General features: G+C 39.3%; 2 pseudogenes; both read right to left on the bottom strand.

Moving 5' to 3' along the window:
• Nucleotides 1–8,482, bottom strand: part of LOC123456644 — a 36,634-nt pseudogene extending 28,152 nt beyond the window's left edge.
• Nucleotides 8,483–11,001: 2,519 nt separating this feature from the next.
• Nucleotides 11,002–11,607, bottom strand: LOC123456760 (annotated as a pseudogene).
• Nucleotides 11,608–15,802: the final 4,195 nt, after the last annotated feature.

Genomic DNA, 15,802 nt, shown 5'->3' with positions numbered 1-15,802 from the left:
CAGTATTTTCTGGAGGGCTTGTTTCAGGCTTATGTATTCACATTGCCTGCATTTGTCATGGGATGCTTTTCTTTCTCCTATTATAAGGGATTGTTTTGCAGGGCATAGTTGTTTGGTTTGGCAGCCATAGTCTTTTTTTTTTAATTAGTTATGGACATACTCAGTATGTAAACAGCATATGTTGGTAACATCCTTACCCTCATCTCTGTCTCCCCGAAAGAGACCCTCTGTGTTGGGAATGCCAGTTATCCCCATGGGGTCAGGGGATTGTGCATTGTGGGAGTAGCCCTCAGTTATAGAGAAAAGCCACAGTCTTTTAAAAATATTTTGGTTATTTATTTCACTTTTTTGAGGTAGTGTTTCACCCAAGCCCAAGCTACCTGGAATTTTCTATGTAGTCTCAGGGTGACCTCAAACTCTCAGCAATCCCCTTATCTCTGCTTTCTGAGTGCTGGGATTAAAGGCATGCACCACCATATCCAGCCTGTTTATTAAATTAAGATATAAAGAGAGAGAGAGAGAGAGAGAGAGAGAGAGAGAGAGAGAGAGAGAGAGAGAGAGAGACACACGGGGGGGGGGGATAGACATACCAGGGCCTCCAGCTACTCTAAATGAACTCCACACAGATGCGCCTCCTCATTCACCTGGATTAACCCAGTTCTGGGAAATTGAACCTGGGTCCTTCGGTAATCTGTCTCTCCTGTCTGCCATAGTCTTTTAATATTTTAAATACTACATTCCAACTCATGGTTTTTAGGGTTTTCATTGAAAAATCAGATGTTATATTGATTGGCTTTTCTTTATCAGTGATAAATTTCTTCTCTTTTGCCCCTTTTATTATGCTGTCTTTCTTTTCTCTGTTTAGTGTTTACGTAATTTCTTTTATGCTCCTGTCTAGTTGGCGTTCTGTGTGTTTCTTATACCTTGATGGATTTCTCTTTTGTAAGGCTTGGGTAATTTTCTCCTGTAGTGGTATTGAAAATATTTTCTATGTCATTGACTGAAGTTCTCCTCCTGAAGTTCCTCTCCTAGTTTGCCTATGGTTTGATCATTTTGTCTTTTTGAAGTGTTCTAAATTTCTCTCATGCTCTGTTAAATTTTTTTGATCCTGTCATTAATTATGGCTTCCTCTGCTTTATCCTCAAGTCTTCATACACTGTCCTCCACATGAACTGTTCTATCGGTATGGCTTTCCTGGGGCCTTTTTAATTGAGTTATTCCATTTTTGATTTCCTGTATGTTTTTTTTTTCTTTAGCATCTCTACCTTTTTATTGTTTCACTTTCATTGCTTGGTTTGAATCTCTCATTATATTTACTTATTTGTATTGTCTTGAAATTTAATCAGCTATTTGTTCCTGTCCTCTTGGAATTCATTCAGGTGTCTATTGAGTTCTTTCAGTTGATGTTCTTTCATTTCCTTCAGGCCTAAGTACATGTTTCCTTTAAGTTTGTTGTATATGTATATCATAATTGTGTTTCGGAATTCTCTGTTTATAGTCCTCTAAGTTGTTTTCATTTGAAGCAGTCTTTAACTATGGGACTCATCATGCTTGTGTGAATGCCTTGCCTTGTTGTCTTGTTTTAGTTTTTGTTGTTGTTTTTTGTTTGTTTGTTTGTTTTTGTTTTTGGTGCTTGGGTTTGCTTGACTTTATGATTAGATGAAACACCAGAAATACAAGAAAATGGTACGAGAGAGGAGTATCTCAGCCTCAGCATTGGGGTTGTCCCAGTTAATATGCCATGTATGGATTCTCTGTTCCCGTATGTTCCTTTGAAATGGTTATGAAACTTTATAGGCTTTGAGGTGAGCAAAAGATGGCTAGTAATGGATAAAAGAGCCTATGTTTTATTATGGCATCTTGTTATTTATGGAAGATGGTGATGGTTTGAACACAAAGTATAGTGGTAACTGATCTTCCTTTCTGGATGAATAAACATAAGCAAATGATTAAATATTGATGGCAGCATCTAAATGAGCAGTGTTTGTCTACTGCTTCTGTTTGAAGTGATGGTGTATTTTGAATGTAGTCTGAAGCTTTGAAACACTACTTGGCTTCCATTTTCTTCCTCAGAAATATAATCATTTACACCTCTTGAAATTAAAGAAAAAAGGCAAGAACTAGTGTGTTAGGGGGTGGCTTACCCTCATCTCTTTAATATCAGGTTTATTGCCTGTCTCTTGGAGTTTGGGGAGCTGTCCAACGATATGGTTCATGTTTTATTGTTGTGCTCAGCAGGGTGGTTAGATATAAGTGATTGGTTTGCCTGTTATTGGGAGAAGACAGTTTCCCACATGCTACATTTCAGATATGTTTCAGGTTTTTATTTCTCCTATACACAATTAGATTTGTGGATGTGTCTGTAGAAGTATTTTGGGGAAATAATTTGCCCAAGCAATGGAATTATGCTATAATTATTTCTTTTATGTACTCCAATTAAATTCCCCCAATTCAACACCTATGACAAGTATCAACTATGTTATAGAGGCCCTTATTGAGATATAGCTTAATGTTCATCAAATAGATGATTACCATAACATAGGTGACATAGTGTTGCAGAATGCGCACCTAGAGACACGGGTTTCTGTAGGTTTGGAGCCAAAAGCTTGCAAGGGATACAGAAAAAGTCTAGCTTTTTATGGCCACTGAGAGTTCTGCTTGAAGTCCAGGTTTTTTTGTCTTCAATATATGTCGATATGTCTTAATAGGTACGCCCCATGTTATACTGTCTTGAAGGTGGAACTCCATAGGTGCAAGCAGGCAGGAGTGAGTAATGGCTGGAGAGCACAGATCTTGAGTTCTTTAGGCCCTTTTCTCTTTATAAATACCTGTGTGGTTTGAGGGTGGAGAAGCCATATTTTGAATATGAGTACATATTGACATATATTTCTGCTGCCACTTGGAGGATCTGGGTTAGCAGAATAGGTCTTCCTTTTGTTTTCATGTCCCTTTTTGGAGAGATTTCAAAATCTGCTAGCATTCAGGGTCAACAAAAGCACCCAGCAATACATTCTCCCTTCTTCAGAAAGCTGCTGCCATCAATGAACTACTAATAGTTGGGATCCTTGAGAGGCTGGTCTCTATGTCCAACCAATTGGAAAATACTAAATTCATGATCATCAATGTTGCCACGATCTGGCTTAACAGACAAGAGGGTAGCAGTGTTTAAAGTCTGCACTACCTGACTGTGAATGTGTGGATTCTACATATCATTCCTTGATATTTAATCATGCTGGTTATTTAACCAGTATTGTCTATTATATTCCATTCGAGTCATGACGACATGTGAAACTTGGGTTGTAAGCTCTTTTTTCATAGTAAATTACCAGCCTCCAATATTAGAAAGGCCATGACTGTGCATGCCTGCTGGCAAGGCAGTCTGCACTGTACTACTAACTCAATTTGTTTCGAGAGAAAAATCACTGGCTGGTGCCATGACCCTAAAATTTGTGTGAGGGCTCCCACCACCATGCCAGTATGCTTATGCTCATGTATATAGAAGAAGAAACTAGGCCCATGTGTTTATGAAAAGAAAGGGTTGAACATACCTAAAAGTCTCAAGCCTGGTGTGTTGGTGAGGGCTAACTTAATATAGTCAAAGGAGTTTTGTTGTGCGTGTTCCCATAACTAGTGCCTTTAAGCCTTGGTAGTTTGTATAAGACTAGGACTTTTTTGTTTGTTTGTTTTGAGGTATGGTTTCATTCTAGCACAGGCTGACTTAGAATTCATGCTATAGTCTCAGGGTGCCCTCAAACATATGGTGATCCTCCTACCTCTGCCTCACAAATGCTGAGTGTAAAGGTGTGTGTCTCCATACCCAGCAAATCTCAACATCTATATCCTTCTGGTGAGGGGTACCCTAAGCCTTAAGAGGATCACCATGGACCTGTGGATCAGGATTCCAAACTCAGCTCATTCATTCTTTTACTTAAATCTATGTAATGTTGTCCAACTCACCTCCCATTGCCTTGGAGTTACAGTTTCATCTCCTAAACTGTAAGACTCCTTGCATAACTCTGGGAACTGATCAGTCACCCCTTCTGCTAAGAGGCAGGCCTGCCAATATGAACCTGGGTGCTTACCACACTGATGTTCAGCACTCCACAGCTGGTTCCTGGGCCCCAGCAGGTTCTGATGTTTTCCGGGGGTCCTTGTCCTGGCATGCCAAGAGGTTTAGTGTCCTATGGCTCAATCAGCTACTGTGTGCTAGGTGAGGTCACAGCTTCAGTTGCCACAGAGATCACACCCTAGGACAATGAAGATGAAATCACTGTTTCTGAATCTAGGATGGTTGCACAGAGAAAAAGGGCACTGGGGTCTTCTGACAGGAAGCAGCTATATTTGTACAAGCATGTGTGACTCTATGTGTTTGGGCCCAAAAGACGGGGCCCAGGACCAAGCACAAGTCTAGCCTGCTACAGGGCTGTGACACGTGGAACTGTGCAAGTGCTGGCAGGTACAGCCCGGGCTGCATTCTCTCCCCTTTGTTCTGGTTTTCCATCATTTGTTAAGTAGCACTAGTACTCTCAATGCTACATGCACTGTTTTGAATGTTGCTCTAGGGACTGTCACTTGCGTCTTCTACTTAGTATATTATGAGAAGTAAAATTCTACCAGTTAAATTACATTTATAACCCTTCATTTATAATATATATATATATATTTAATGAGTGATATTAAAATGAATTGTAAATTATAATTTATACCTTACAGTTTCGATAAAGGAATTTGACACACACATTACTCAGATGGATTGTAGAATTTTCCACACATTTTTCCTCATATAGTTCTCTTAACTTTTCAAGGATTATGTCTGTTTTTTGAGAGAGTTTAAAACAGTTTCTCTAGCTGGAAACTTCTATTTATTTTATTATAGTTTTTATTCATTTAATTTTGCTTTTTATTGACAAGTTCTATGATTTAAACAATATCCCATGGCAATTCCCTCCCTCCCCCAACTTTCCCTTTGAAACTCTACTCTCCATCATATCCCCTCCTCCCCTCATTCTGTCTCTATTTATTTATTTACTTATTTACTTATTCACTTATTTATTTATTGAGGTAAGGTCTCACTCTAGCCCAGGCTGACTTGGAATTCACTATGTAGTCTCAGGGTGGCCTGGAACTCAGGGTGATCCTCCTACCTCTGCCTTCCGAGTGCTGGGATTAAAGGTGTGCGCCACTACACCCGGGTCTCTTTAATTTTGATGTCATGATATTATTCTCCTATTATGATGGTCTTGTGTAGGTAGTATCAGGCACTAGGGGGTCATGGGTATCCAGGCCATTTTGTATCTGGAGGAGCACTTTGTAAGGTGTCTTAACCTTCATTTCTCTCTTACATTCTTTCTACCACTTCTTCTACAATGGACCCTAAGCCTTGCAAGGTTTGATAGAAATATATCAGTACCAAGCACTCCTCAGCCATTTTTTCTCAGCACCATGGTGCCTTCTGAGTCATCCCAAGGTCACTACCCTCTGAATAGAGAAAGTTCTCTAACCAAAAGTGAGAGTAGCATTAACATATGTGTATGGACATTAATAAAACTGCTTACTGGGCAGTTTGATGAGCTTAATATATTCACTTATCCAGAAACCAGCAGATGTTATACCTTTAGGGCTCATGAATACCCCTGTTGTAGGTTTTCAGTATCAGGGATGTCTTCACTCCTGTGTTGCGGTCCTCCTGTCAAATTAGAGGGCAGTTAGTTTCCCCCATAACAGACATCACTATTGCACTTGTTAGCTCATTTGGCCACGCTGTTATATGCAATTCTTTATTAGGGTACTGGGGCAAAGGCACATTCTCTTCAAACAAGTTCCTTAGCATACAGTTAAATACTTCTCATCTCCATGACATAGTAGAAACTTTGAATCTTAGCAGCATTTCTAATATCTCATCAACAGACATAATTGGGTATGTGTGGTGGGTGATAATAGATTCTCTAGAAAACAGCTACTTGCTTCTTCATCTCTTTACCAAAGTGCTGATTTGATTCTGGCCCCACCTGAGACAAAGCAGAATTATTCATCTTAGTCTATTGGAATGTAGGCTGCTTTAGTCCAGAGGTGTCCAGTTTCCTTGGTACAAAGGGGTCATTATTCACTCCAGGAAGTCCAAGCACCCCAGTTCCTATGCCAGTCAGGCTTCTTGTGCAAAGACCACCTATTGGAATCTATGATGAAAACATCCCCCCCCCCAATGACACTGAATGCAGTTGCTTGATTTGGGTTGAAAGAAGTGAAAAGGCTTTTGCTAGTGACTGAGGGGTACTTTTTGTAGAACCCAAATTTTCATGAAAACCCTTCATAATCTCTGTGTGAGGGGCAGGCAAACCAGCTATACTAAGAGGTGCAATTCCAGCAAGAGCATCAATCTGAACAGGAGAGATGGCATCTAAGCTGCTAGCACTAGGAGTGTGACCTTTGGGCATAACTCCAGGAGGTAGGTGGCTGGTCTTATTGATGACATTGCTACAATTGTTTACCATGGTGAGGATCATCTCTGATAACTCCTGAGAAACACTTTCTGCACAAGCCTGTAGACAGGCCAACATTGTTACCAGAGTTTCAGTAGGAAGTTGAGCACTTTTGGGCTGATATTTCTCTGGGGCAAGTCCACCCAAAATAGAAGGTCCTCTTCTCTTTAAAAAAAAAAGTCCTGTATGCTTGGATAAATGGCTGCCCATGCTCTCTCATGTTGTATGTGAGCCACTTTTCAACTTTGAGGTATTCCCAATGTGAAGCCAGTGCAGCTAGAACAATGATAAAAGAAAATGGAGTGCCATTTGTTAGCATTGGAAAGGCCTTTAAGTCTTGGGCCACATCAAGTATTCAAGACAATTCAGCTTGGTCATACTGCTCCCCTCTCATATACCATTTTGCATTGCATGCATGAAAAGGTGGCAAATTGTAGGAGACTGTTCTTGCCCACGACATGCATAGTGCAAAATAATATTAGAGTTAGGATGGTTTCCAAGGAAAAGGGGCATCAAAGTAGAGATGAATTCATGGTGTAAGGTGTATCAAGAGGTGTTGATTTGTAATAAAGCCAATACCAACATGTCTGGATGGTGTTTGATAGGGAAGTTGAAGATCTACTTAAGTTGTTCATAGTGCCCAACTTCTGCAACCCTCAGCAGAAACTCAATCAAGTCCAAACTCCTGCATGTGACAGTTTCTAGATTGCCATCCTCTGGTGGTGCTTTCAGAATGTTATTGGCAACAATATGACAGGGATAGTCAGCAAAACAAGATCTCGGGATTTTATAAGGGAATGCTGAGTAAAGGAGAGCTTCCTTTTGTATGTTTCCAAGGTCTGTATATGAGTCCACTGGGAATACTTCCATACCCAAACCCTTCTGAATGCCATACACTACATGATGAATTCCTTTACTATCATGAATTTGAAATCCAGGATGGTCCAGTTCATAAGTTACTTCCTTGAATTTCATACTTGGGTTCAGTTCTTTAAGAACATCAATGAGGACTTTGACATTCCATGTATGTGTCTGTGTTACATCAATTTTATCTTTCCCATCACTCCAGACCCCACTTCAAGGAGCAGAGGTACTCTGTAATGGAATACCATCTGTTAATTCTGAATGAGCTTGAACCATCATTCCCCAAACCCTGGCAACTTGGGCAGCAGTGCACACCCAAATATCAAACAGCATGATTATATTACAACACTCTTCAATACACGAACAAAATCCATAGCATACTTCTTGCATGAAATCAGCCAAAGAGCTCTCCATCATGTTTCAGCTACCCCCCCCCCCCACGCCAGAATCAGGCAAGATTCTGTCCACTGGAATGTCACATTTTTACAGAGTGTAAAAGTAGTACAGGCACCCCAGGATACCATTCTTGATGAAAATCTCTGTGCAGCATCTTAAGAAAAGTGTCAGTCTGTTCCTGTCCAGCTCCAAAGGCTTCCTTCTGCCCAAACAGGAGATGGGAGAGAAGGAGGGATAGGACCTCTATTGCTGTATCCTGAAAGCCACCTTCTTGAGTTTCACTGACATCTGCATCAATGTAAGAATGCAGAAGATCCATCTGAGCTGAAAGAATTCAAGAGGACATGACCAAAAATTACGTCTTGCACTTTGCTTAACTTGAAAACTTTACTCAGCGGGGCAAATAAGTGGGCTGCAGGCTATAAACTCTTCTGATAGTGCAATGGATTATCAATGGCATATGACAATGTTGAGATAAAATTTGGTTTTGTAATCAGTGAGGCACACTACTGAATCAGAAACTGAATCTAATGGAAATTTTTGCCACTGCAAAAAACTTTTTTACCATCGCCACTGAAATCCACATGTGAAAAAAGACAGTGTAATAAATCCTGTCTGCCTCAGGATCATGCTGATTCACAATATGCTGTATTTCCTGCTGGCTGGCTTGGTAGTTTTCATTGTTAGATTGTCCACAGGTATCTTATTTGAGACAAGGCCAGCGAGAGATGGCCAAAATTCATTGCTGATTTTGGTGGAAGGCAGATGGCTAAGCTCAGCGCAAAATCACCATTATTGCCCTTTAGTCAGCTCAGAGGCAGGTTAAGGCATTTTCTTTGTAATTAAGCTATATCTAATATCCACATAATGTCTTCAGGTTTTTCTTTGCCAGGTGCTCCATTATGTTTGGAAACATGGCACCTGGCCTTGTCGGTCTTCGACCAATGGAGGCCAGTCTTTATTTCTCTCTGAGAAACAATAAATATAGAAGGGAGTCTACAACCCCTTGCCATCCTGTGCAGGAACTACTTTGTGTTAGAGCAAGGCAGCCCTTCTCTACTGTCCTTTATCATTTGGAATAGAATGGTCCTGGACCTTGAACGAGTTCCCAATGGAAATATTCCCCTCCCTTTAAAACCCTTTAGCAAGTAACACCAGCCTGCCCCTGCCTCAAGCCAGCCAGACGTGAGCTCCAGTGTGTATAATTTTTTTTCATTTTCATATTTATTGAATTTAGTCACAATTCCTATTTCAAAATATACCGCAACTTGAATGCGAAAAGTATTACAGCTGCTTTTAAAGAGTGCCTGTTGACTTAATACAAATTTTAGAAGTATAATTTAAAGTATTTTTTCATAAGACAGGAATTTAGTAAATGTGAATTTTTGTACTATGTTACCAAAGGGATGTAACTCCCTGAAAAGTCCTTGCATATAAAAGTTCAAGATGAAACTGAAGGAGCGCAACAGCACATGAAGGAGTGGTGGCCTAACATATATTGATCATGGACTCGCTCAGCTGCCCAGGAGACAAAGTGGAACAAGAGATAGCACCTTTAAAACATCAAGTGATTAATAACAAGTCTGCCAAGTTGTTCTGAGCTCTAAATAGCTACATGAGAATAATCTGTAGAGGAAACAGTAACACACAACCAAGCATTTTGAGAAGTGTAATGTCACGTGTGATTGTGAACATAACAATACAGAACACTGAAAGCCAAAATTACATCTACAGAACTATAATAAGGAAAAACTGTTATGCATCCTTATTGAAGATTTAAACCTGGGCAGTAAATCAGCACACTTTAATACAGGAGGGAAAACGTAAGGGCCTACTTAGAAATTCAAGCAGCAGTGAAGTATGCTCAGGGTCTCTTTATTACACACCAGTCAGGAGCTTTATTACAAGTGAAATTCAGAGTAAAATTATGTTTCAGATGATCTTTGGAAAATTTAGTTAATTAAGTATTGCAAGAGATTATCATAACTTGATTTTAGAAGATATTTCTACAATATGAAATAGCTTTTTTCAGCCAGAATTCTGAGAATAATATGATCCTTTTTTTTTCACCAGTGGGCAAAGTATGCATTCATATTTTTTGTTAACTCTGGTAATTCTTACAGGTTTTTCTTAAGTGGTTAACTCAAATAAAAACAAATTTATTTAATAAATAATTTCAGCAGCCTGTAAAGATCTATACAGACTATTTTTGGGGGGGGGGCTGGGACGCAGCTCAGCAACAGAGCACTTGCCTACCTTCACAAGGCCCTGGGTTCTATCCGCAGCCCTCCCAACTCCTCCACAAAAGAAATAAAATATTCTCTGCTTGTGGCATTTACTTCAATATTGCTTTCTGATGCTGCTACTTTACACCATAAGTCATACCATAGCAAGTGATGTCCATACTCCAAATGTTGAGTAAACCTTGAATGCTGCCTTATGACTTGAAAAAATAGATTGTAGGTTCCAATACATATTAAAGAAGTTGTTATAATTTTATATTTGCTTTCATTTATAAATATGAACTTCACTGGCAAATATCATCATGTAATTAAACTAATTTCTAAATATTGATTGTAAAAGCTTTGAGCATATATTGCAATAAAACAGTAAAAACAAAAAAAAAAACAAAAAAAAAAACAACTTTTTTCCCAGGAGTGGTGCTTTGAATAGAATAGATGGCCCCCAATATATTCAGTTGTTTGTTTGTAGTTTGCATCTGCTGTCTACCTGGCTGGAGGCAATGTCACTGGGTGATCTTAAGGCTTGGTGGTGGGTTTCTGATTTCAATATAAAGATATGCAAAGTGTGCCTAGCTGAAGTTCCTGAAGTGTGCTGTTGCTTTTGACCTTTAGGCTTGTACCTTTTTCTCTCTGCTTGGTCCTGTGAAAGCAGGCCAGCTTCTTCTGCCATTATGGAACTTCCCCTGGATCTGTAAGCTTCAATAAATCCCTTCCTCCATAACTGTGCTTGGTCTGAAAGTTCATCTCAACGAACCTGAAGCTGTCTACTACACCAGGTTATATTCACTTATTTTCTAAATGATCTAACCTACCCACGAGTTTCTAATATTTGCATAGTTCTTAGAAAACATAGCTGTGGGCAGTATGAAGACAAGTGTAGGCAAACACTGTGTGTTTTGCTTTTATTTTAAGAGACAATTCAGTCCATGACATTGTTATGAAGTTGTTTATGCTTAGTAACACTTGAACTCAAGTAATCCTGGTTATTCTGGAAAAAGCACCTTATTTATATTGATCATTTAGTCATCCTTCTCCACAGTCACTTCTCCATAAAGCACCTTTCTTCTTGGGCACAACATATGAACATGGATTTGTGGAAACAATGGTATATATGAGGCCATGGTTATAAGAAAAAAATAAGTCAAACGAGACATTGTATTTGTTAGGAAGTGTTACTGAAAATATTCCCGATTTCTTCACACGAGGCAACACAGCATATATGGTAAGAAGTACCCCAGCAACTCCGACAGGACATAAGATGAAAAAAAAAATTTATATTGGTTTTATACTGTGAGTGAAGAGCCACACCATGAAGATTCTTGACCTTACTTGGACCCAAGAAGTAGGTAAAATTCCCAATAAACAGTGGACTATCTCAAGCAAAGCAAATGTTTGGAAAAATGTCAGTGTCTCCCGAATACTTTTATATCAACCCTTGTGTGTTTGTTTTTCCATATAAAAGCGGACCACGGCAACAGCTAGCACCAACCACCTACCATCATGGCAGTGTTACAGAAGGTGAGCCAGGCGGTGGTCAAGCAGCCCAGGAGTCTCGGCTGGCTGGGGGTCTCTGAGGCTCCACCGCTGGTTCCATCTATCTGGCTGGACATCATGGTGACCACACAACCAGGGCATTGGGCTGGGGGGGGGGCAGCAGTGGCCCGAGAACAGGAGGCGGCCTGGCCCAGTGTGGCACTGCAGAGCCACCACCTGCGGCAGCCGCATCTGCCCACCGCCCCGTGTGTGGCCCCTTGTGTACAATTTGTATATGTCTACACATTCGTTAAATTATCAACAGTGACAAAAGTTAACATATTTATTAATTGCATAGTTTTCCTACTCAGTTCTATAAGCAGACTTTCGTTTTTTTTTCTAAACATTTTGTTTATTTATTATCTAGAGAGAGAAGGAGGGAGACAATGACTACACCAGGGCCTCTAGCCCCTGTAAACAAACCCCAGGTGCATGAGCCACCTTGCGCATCTGGCTTATGTGGGACTTGGACAATTGAACTTGGGTCCTTAGGCTTCGGAGGCAAGTGCCTTAACCGCTAAGCCATTTCTTCAGCCCTCTTTGTTTTTGAATTATAAATTGACTGCTAGTATGGTTTTATCAGATTTGCTTTAGTTCTATTTATTCTGTTTTGCTCTGCTTGTACCCATTGCCATTTTCATTGGATTTATTTCTAGCTATTTTATTTATTTATCATTTATTTTTTGGTAACTGTGATTTTGAATCCTTATTTCCAGCTATGTAAAGATATGTCTATATGTTTTCATACAAATGATATAATGCCAAGCGGTTTCTGTGCATAGTCTGCATTCGGGACTAAACTAAATGATCTTCTTGTGGATCAAAGAATTCAGCTGTCAGATTGCTTCTTAAATTCCTGGACAGTAAACAAAGAAACTGTAATTAGCCACTCCAGTCAGTAGGAGGTGCAATTTCTGCCATCAGCATCCCTGTGTACAGGCTCCACCCCTTCCAGCGTCTCGAATGTTCTCACTTTCCTCCAAATATGATTTCCGGTGAGAACGGAGAGGTGCCTGGAGCGGAGACTTCGCCCTGTGTCCTGCAACAAGTCTACTTTGGTTAGTGTGGTTTGGCAGGTTTTCATTCTCAGTTTGTAAAGAAGAGCTTTCTGGAGATGGAGTTCTGTTGACAGGTTGTATTTTTCCTTTCAGCAGTGAAAGTACCCAGCTCCAGGTCTAAGGGTTCTTCTCCGGAATCCGTGGAGGCGCCGCCATGTTGGAGGATAGCGTCCTCAAGAGGTGATGTAGCTTTCCGAGCAGTTTTGATTTTCTACAGGGAACTAGAGTGCTTTGGGGTTGCATTAGTTTTTCTAATATATTTCTCTTTAGTAAGATAATTTAGCATTTAAGGCCTGGGAATGCAGTTAATTTGTAGAATGCTTGGTTGTGGTGGATAGGCAAAGCACTTTCTTCCATCCAAAGTACTGTTATCCCTGTAAATAGAGGGTCAGATTTGTATAATTGCAGTAGCTATTTAGTCATCCTGAAAATTTGCATTTTTGCTTTAGCATTGTGAATACATGGTGGTATGTTGCCTAAAAAAAAATTGATGTCAAGCTGGGCGTGGTGGTGCATGCCTTTAATCCCAGCACTCAGGAGGCAGAGGTAGGAGTATTGCCATGAGTTCAAGGCCACCCTGAGATGACAGAGTTTATTCCAGGTTAGCCTGGACCAGAGTGAGACCCTACCTCTAAAAACAAAAAACAAACAAAAAAAAATTGATGCCTTGGGTCCTATTCCTGTCAACTTACTCTTAAAATATATTTATTAGCTAATTTATTAATGCAAATATTGTCCACTCATTTTCTGAGTTTAGCTCAATTGTCTCTATTAAAGGATTTGTAAATGTGCACATAGCCTACCGCTACATTTTTAGTGATGTACTAAAATTATGCTGTGAGTGAAGCTCAGTGGAGTGTGGAGAGTTTGCCTAGCTTGGTCAAGGTTGAGCTTTTGAACTTCCAACATTGTGAGGTACAGTGGGATTGAGTGGCATTTGGGCTTTAATAAAAGGGCAATGGATATTTTGGCCACAGAAACAAAGTGCAAAACAAGTCAAAATTTTACCCAAAAAATAGTAAAATGGAAAATATTGTTTTAATTCCTTTGTAAAACACATTTAAGGTAAACATTTTAACTCACTTGAAGTACATTTTAAAATTTACATGGATAATACTTACTAAATTTAGCATAGTCACAAGCAAAATCTCAAAATTGATTTTATCATTGAGTTTTTGCTAATGTTGATATTGATAAAAAATTGTAAGATACAAATCTTGCTAAAAAAATGTGAAGGGACACCTTTATGACCTATATCAAAATGTGTTGGTGTGATCAAAATACACTGTATGCATATGTGAAATTGTCAAAGAATAAAAAGAAATATCTGTAAACTAGAAAGCAAAAAAAAAAAAAATGTGTTGGTAGTAGTGTAGTTTTAGAATACATTGTGACATTCTTCTTTAGAAAACAAGCCCTATTAGCAAAATAGTTTATAGGGTGTACATCAGAGACAGTTCCATAATTGGGAAAGAACCAAGCCTTTGTGCAAATATATATATATATATATTTTTTCTTACAATTTGAGTATTGAAATAATTACATGTTACATTTTTTTTCTTAAATATGCTAATTAAAGGTATATGATATACATCCTATTAAAATTATTACCAGTGTAGTTCAATGACAAGATAATACTATTATTGAATGCAGCAGATTTTGAGGCATTTTTAAATAATGCTATACTGGGGTGTTAATTTGCTACTTAAAATGTTGTATTTCCATATAGTTTTTATAGATAATTGTCTTTAAATGACTGTATTAAGAGAAATTTTCAATATTATTAATTTATTTTCCAGGAGAGAGATTGCGGGGGGGGGGGGGAGGATTGGAGAAAGAGAGAATGGGCACTCCATTGCCTCTTTCTACTATAAATTTACTCCAGATCCAAGGACCACTTTGTTAATGTGGATTTACATGCATAGTGGGGAACTGAAACTGGGCCTTTCCTGTTGGCCTTTATATCTCTGCTTATGGACATGGTAGTGATCATGTTGCTGCATTCCTTGTTCTTGCTGATGATAGTGGTAGTGCAATTATTTGATTGTGGAATGGAGTTAGGAGAGTCCTGATATGGGCATTTTTTAGGTGTTTCAGAGAATACCTGTTTTCTTTATTTCTTTTGTTTTTATGCTAATTTCCCAAGTATGAGTGTCCTACTTTTTTTTTTAATATATTTTTTAATTATTTATTTATTTATTTGAGAGCGACAGACACAGAAAGAAAGACAGATAGAGGGAGAGAGAGAGAATGGGCGCGCCAGGGCTTCCAGCCTCTGCAAACGAACTCCAGACGCGTGCGCCCCCTTGTGCATCTGGCTAACATGGGACCTGGGGAACCGAGCCTCGAACCGGGGTCCTTAGGCTTCACAGGCAAGCGCTTAACCACTAAGCCATCTCTCCAGCCCAAGTGTCCTACTTTTGTATGTTCCTGCTCACAGTTGTTATGATGATTTTAAATAGTAGCCCATTTTATAGTTACGTCACTCATATCTGTGTCATTGTAGCTTGCATGGGTATACTAAGTTACACTTCTTGCAAACTTGACAACACAAGTAGACAGAAAAAAAATAAATCACAGAACTGAAGGTAATCTTTCTTAGTGTTTTTGTTTTGTATTTGTGCTAGTCTTGATGGAACATAGTGGTTTGTGGTTGAAATGATAAAGAATATATTGGAGGCTCTGTTTTTGTTTTTTTTTTTGTTTTTTAGTTTTTTTTTTTTTTTTTTTTCCTCCATTAAAGCATTTTTCTTTGTGTTGCAAGGGAAGTTACCTGCCTGCAGGGGCAAAGTGGATTGTTGAGATATAGATGGTTCATGTCATCCAAACCAGATATTGGCTCCTTCTGAAGCCGAGTCTTATGCCTTGACATTTATGTTCTGTTCCTGGTTCTTACTGACATGGGGAGTGAAATTCCTTGGATATATTTGTTAAACTCTTGGACTGTTTGCTGAATCCCTTGTTCCTGGTGGGTCCTGAGCTCTCATTTGCATGCCCCTGGGACTTACAGCTGCAGAAAACAGGAGGCTGTTTCTCAGCTACACAAAGTCTTGTTCTTTCAGCCTCCTTTGATGTGAGATACTCTGTGGGAAGTGAGTATCTATAGTGATTCCTATCACCAGAACTCCTACCAGGTGAGCTGAATTGACATAATAAAATAATTTCAAATCTATCTGTTATATCTCTCCAACTTTCTCCAGCTTAAGTTTAGGAATAGTATATGTGGTGT

Source organism: Jaculus jaculus, chromosome X (genome assembly GCF_020740685.1).
Source record: "Jaculus jaculus isolate mJacJac1 chromosome X, mJacJac1.mat.Y.cur, whole genome shotgun sequence".
Classification (NCBI taxonomy): Eukaryota; Metazoa; Chordata; class Mammalia; order Rodentia; family Dipodidae; genus Jaculus; species Jaculus jaculus.
This window is presented reverse-complemented; position numbering and strand designations above follow the sequence as displayed.